Here is a 6,000-nt window from a genome sequence, read left to right on the forward strand (position 1 = left end):
AGTGGCTAGGATGGAAGCTATCAGATTGTTCTTAGCATATGCTGCTAGGATGAACTTTAGAGTATTTCAGATGGATGTTAAATCTGCATTTCTGAACGGGAAGCTGCAAGAAGAAGTTTATGTCAAACAGCCTCCTGGTTTTGTAAGCAGTAAATATCCAGACCATGTCTACAAGTTAGACAAAGCTCTTTATGGCCTTAAACAGGCTCCAAGAGCATGGTATGAGACACTTCATGTGTATCTCACTGGTATAGGTTTTAAAGTTGGAACAATTGATACCACTCTATTCTCAAAAGAGATAGATGGTGATCTCTTGTTGGTACAGATATATGTGGATGATATTATTTATGGTTCTAAAAATGAAAAACATTGTCAAGATTTTTCAAAACGTATGTCAAAGGCATATGAAATGAGTTTACAAAGAGATCTGCAATACTTTTTAGGATTGCAGATCAAACAACTTGATGACGGAATATTCATAAGTCAAGATAAATATATCAAAGATATGTTAAAGAAATTTGGTCTGACCTGTTTAAAAGACATAGGGACTCCAATGGCAGCATCCATTAAAATAGATGCTGATCCAAATGGTGAACCAGTCAATATCACTGAATATAGAGGTATGATTGGATCCCTACTTTATCTCACAGCCAGCAGACCAGATATTATGTTCGCCACATGTCTCTGTGCCAGATATCAAGCTGATCCTAAAGAGTCACACTTGCTGGCAGTAAAAAGAATATTCAGATACCTAAAAGGTACTGCTAAACGTGGTCTTTGGTATCCCAAAGACCAGGATTTTGAACTAATTGGGTATTCAGATGCTGACTTTGCAGGGTGTAAAATAGACAGGAAAAGTACTACTGGTGGGTGCCAGTTACTGGGTAGTAGGCTAGTCAGCTGGACAAGCAAAAAGCAAAATACTGTGTCCACATCCACTGCTGAAGCAGAATATGTCTCTGCTGGTAGTTGTACTGCTCAAGTACTGTGGATGCAAAGCCAGCTAAAGGACTATGGTGTTCATGTTACAAAAACTCCAATCTACTGTGACAACACCAGTGCAATTGCTATCACCAACAATCCTGTGATGCACTCAAGGACTAAGCACATCGATGTTCGGTATCATTTCATAAGGGATCATGTTCAAAAGGGTGATGTTGAGTTACATTTTATTTCTACAGACCAGCAATTAGCAGACCTATTTACAAAGCCATTAGATGAGAAACGCTTTAACTATCTCATCTCTGAGCTGGGTATGCTTGAGCTTTAAATAAAGGACAACTTTTGTTGGTGTGCTGGCTCTACAACGTGTAGGGCAAACCAGTAAGTCACATTTATTTACTTACTGCCTACATGTCAAACAACCAGCACAGCAAGGTCTTTTATATTTTGGTTACTTAAATGTTTTAAATGAAATAATAAATAGCTCTCCAAATTTAATGATTCCTTAAAACTGGAAACTCATTTACTTCCAATGATTTACATTAAATTCATGACATATTAAATGTAACAAAAGTATTTTGTATTTAATACAAAAAAAAAAAAAAAAATTATTTTTGAGGTTTTAAATCAATTTGTTTGAAATGAAATCTGATGCATTTAATGCTGTATGGGAGTAATGAGTGTTTAAGCCGTATAAATGTCATGTCAACCGTCTGTCTCCCCTTTGAAAACGTGCCAGTCTGTCACATCTGCCCACGCGCCTGCAGCCTTTGAAAACGTGCCAGTCTCTCTCCTGCACTTTTTCACCCAATCACAACGGATAAAAGTGTGTTTCATCTTACAAAATAACCTTCGGTTATTCATTTTTCAAAATACACACACTTTTACTCTCAAAATCTTTTCAATCTTCATATCTTCATCCTACACTCATCATTGACAGAACAACAACAGCAATCACCACGTGCTGCAAGCCAGCAAGAGGAACAACAGCAACAACAACCTCAAACAGTCGAACCACAACAGCAACCACAACCTGCCCCACAACCGGCACCGGCACCGGAGGAACCGGTGGTTCAAGAACACGTCGTTCAAGGACCACTGTTCAATCTTCACCCCAACCTGATTAGGGCTCCCAATGCACCTGATCACTCACTGATTCGCCTATCTAGAGGCAATGCTGCACATGCCCTCTCTATTCCCAAATCGAAGGTTAACAAAGGGTATGAGGCCCTCATCGAATACATCCGTCAATCACCTTTGGCAAGAGCCATCACCGGTGTACCTTCCCGATTCTATGCTGCCTGTTTGGCACGATTTTGGTATACTGCCACTGTTGCCACCACTCCCGGCAACGTTCCATGTATTCGTGGCATGGTGACTGAAACCCTAAATTGCTCTGTCACCGTCGAAGCTATTAGACGTGCTCTTCAATTGCCCGGTGGACCATTTGTTGCTTCACCTACTAGTGACGAATTAAGAAGGGAGGTGTTGGAGACCATTGGGTTTGCTGGACCAGTGGCACATACACCGTTGAGAAAGCATATGCCACCTCTGTGGTACTACTTCTTTGGGTTGATGACTCAGTGCATGAGTCAAAAGTCAGGAAGCTTTGACCAATGCTCAGATTTTGAGCTCAAGCTTGGTCATGGGTTGTTGTTCAACAGGAACATCGATTACGCCCTTGAAATTTTTTTGAGGCTAAGGGAAATGGTGACTGCTAGAGTAAGAACCAACTTGATTCCATTTCCACGATTCTTAAGCCTGGTATTTGAAAGTGAACTGGGTGAAGCTTATCAGCAAATTGCTGATCAATCATTTGAGGTCCCAGTAAAACAAGGGGGTATGCCAAAGGATGTACCTGCTGCTCCATATGCTGAGTTGACACCAGCAATGAACGAGTATCTTGCTGCTCGTCGTGGAGCCACCCAATCGACTGCCTCTGGTTCTGCACCAGCTGAGGGGGAGGGTCCTCAGCGAAAGCCTGCAACGTGAAGGAAGCAGCCAGCTACCTCAACTAGTACAGCCACCGTCTCATATACTGGTAAAGCAGTAGTTGTATTAGAATCTAGTGCTCTCTAATCATAAAGAACAGCCCTAGTCTTATATACTGACTACCCAATTCTAGTGTTGGAATCCGTTGCTCATCTATTTCTTGGTAACAGGCAAACCTAAGCGTGCTAAAGCTGGCTCCAAGCGAACCACAGGGGAGATTGCACCAGTCTCAGCTGCTGCTCCTGCAAAGGATGTAGCTATGGAACCTGGTGCGTTTCTAGACCAAACAGCAGAACAATCTAACTTAATTGAAAATTTTTTAACTGCTGACTTGAAAAATGTTGAGGGAGTTAACGGTATAACCCTGGCTCCCAAGCTGACTGGTTTTAAAACTGGTGTCAAGAAGAGTAGCAACCCATACTCGTCTAACCAGGCACTTCCACATTTTTCTGAAATGAACTTATTGCAATACTCTCTGCTGACAGTACAACCAGCAGAGAACATAACTGACCCCCAAAGCAGGCTTGAGCTGGGTCTTCATCGTGTTGAACCAGTTCAGGTGACTGCACAGCCAGTATGTTACTCGGATACTGTTAAGAGTCGCACTCCTACATCATTACCAGCCAGATCTCTTACACTATCTGGGTCAACATGTGTTGCCAATGAGTCAGCAGAGTCACCGCTGTACTTACAGACACCTTCTTCTGTCTCATTCGAAGGGCTGACCAAATCAAAAGTCTGTCCCCAGAGACCAAAAACAGATGCAATTGTTGAGTCAAATTTATTTGGTTCTACAGTTGCTAACATAACTTGTTCTATTGTTTCAGTTCTTAGCAGGGTAGATGAACAGGCAGAGGGGGAGCAAAATAAAGATGTTGTTATTCCCACTGGTGATATTGCTGCCTCTGCTACTGGTGTTGGTGCCACTGATTCTGTTACTGGTGGTGCTGATGCTAGTACTGTTGATTCTGCTGCTGCTGGTGTGGAAGATGTTATCATGGAAGAACCTCCTGTTCTTGAGAAGGTTATTGACAATATTGTCAAGGATGTTCTTCTTGATGAACCTGTCACCCAGCCAAGAGTGGACCCTGCATTAATGTCTGATGAGCCTGCTGATTCTTCTGATTCTTCTTCTATGGAATGTCAAGTTCTTACAGAATCGGCAGTTCGTCATCCTATTGGTCCGATTTTGGTTGCTACTGAACCAACCGCTGAGGTTGCTGATGTTAAGGATGCTGGTACCTCTGCTGACACAACTACTGATTCGACTAAGGCTTCTGTTACTGAGGAAACAAAGCCATATGTTGTGCAGGTACCAGATCCAGATGAAGTTGTTCCTAACTTCATTTTCAAGGGAGCTTCAATCTCTCCCAAGATTGCTATGCTGGTCGATCAGCTGACCATTGATCCCGAATCTGCGATAGTCTCAGCCAGCAGATTACCTCGTGAAGAGATGGTTGAGCTATTATCTCAGCTTGATAGACCAGCTAGAGAAGAAATTTATGAGAGGATAGCCCTGCTGGAGCAAATCAATGAACAGCCTTACTATCATGTTTTTGGTATGGCTCCAGCTGCTTCGCCATTTCCTGGTACATGGAGGCCTCTCAAGTTTGTCATTGATCCTACTACTGGTAAGTGTGTTATGCAAAATGTCCCTGATTCGCCAGTACCTTCTTCTTCCTCAGCTTCTTCCTCCTCATCTTCTTCTGATGAGGATGCTGATGAAGGTACTGGTAAGGGCGAACCAGTCACTCATGATAACGTGACTGGTTCCAAAGACAAACCAGTGGATCTTACTGATGACAATGCTGATAGTAATGCTGACAAGGATATCAGTGGTTCTAAGCCTTCGGGCGAAGGTAAAAACGATGGTGATCATGATGATGAGTCAGCTCCTGACCTTCCATCTCCACCACCCCACGGTGATACTCCTCTGTTAGCTTGTGCTGACCAACCTTCAACCTCTGCATACTTAAAGTTCAATGCAGATGAGGTTGCTGATATTTCCACCTTTGCTGTCTATAAGACACTGCAAGGGATCACACCAAATTTGGAGGAAACTATTCGCAGAGCTATTGTTGATAGTGTCTCTGCTGCTGTCAGATCTGCTGGAGAGGCTGTTACAACTCCTATTGATCTTAAACTCCAACAGGTGTGTGCTTTTGCTGATGTGGCAGTCGAAGCAATCACAAAGCACCACGAAGATGAAGAGGAGCTTCAAAGGCGAAGTTTGAGGCCTTTGCTGAACTTAAACGTCGTAAGATTATGCACAGAAGATGGCTGAGTCCAAAAGCAATGGAAGTCGATGATGACCTGACTGCCTTTGATAAACACAGAAAAGAGGCAAGAAAAAGAAATGCCAAGTTCATGGTCAAATACGATAAACAGAGGGCAAAGCTGTATGCACAGAGAGCAGAAAGAATCAGGAACATGACTCCTGCTGAGATGAAGGATTACCTTGATTCTACTGAGTCAACTGGTGGAGTTAGAGCTGATATTTTCATGAAATGGGTTGATGCTATGTTAGAACCCAGCTCTACTCCTCAACCAGCATCTGCTGCTCAGCCAGCTACACAACAAAAACAGCCAGCAGAAACAATCATCCTTAATGATGATGATGTTATTAGACAGGGGGAGCATCTTGCTATTGTTCCTTACCTGCCTCCTATTCAACCAGTATCGACACAAGAACCATCAGCTGAACCCAGGCCTATTGACAAATACAGGGTGAAATCTGCTCCTAGGGACAATCAGCCCCTGAGGAAAGGACCCCTATTCGAGGCAGCTGATGAAGGTACTGATGTGGTTGAGCCAGCTGATACTAATCAGTCAGCTGGCATTGAAGACACAGTAAGGAGTGCTGTGATAGAAGACCCAGCCAGAAGTGTGCTGCTGGGTAGTACAAGTGTTGAAGACCCAGCAAAGTCGGTTGAGCTGGGTGCTAAACAAGTAGGTGATGAAACGGTTGATCCTGCTCACTTCACAGTCTGGGGAAGAGACGGCCAAACATTTGTTCTATCTCCTCTTCCTCCCCAGATTCAAGTTTACTTTGACAGAACACAGGAT

Source organism: Rutidosis leptorrhynchoides, chromosome 6, assembly GCF_046630445.1.
Source record: "Rutidosis leptorrhynchoides isolate AG116_Rl617_1_P2 chromosome 6, CSIRO_AGI_Rlap_v1, whole genome shotgun sequence".
Classification (NCBI taxonomy): Eukaryota; Viridiplantae; Streptophyta; class Magnoliopsida; order Asterales; family Asteraceae; genus Rutidosis; species Rutidosis leptorrhynchoides.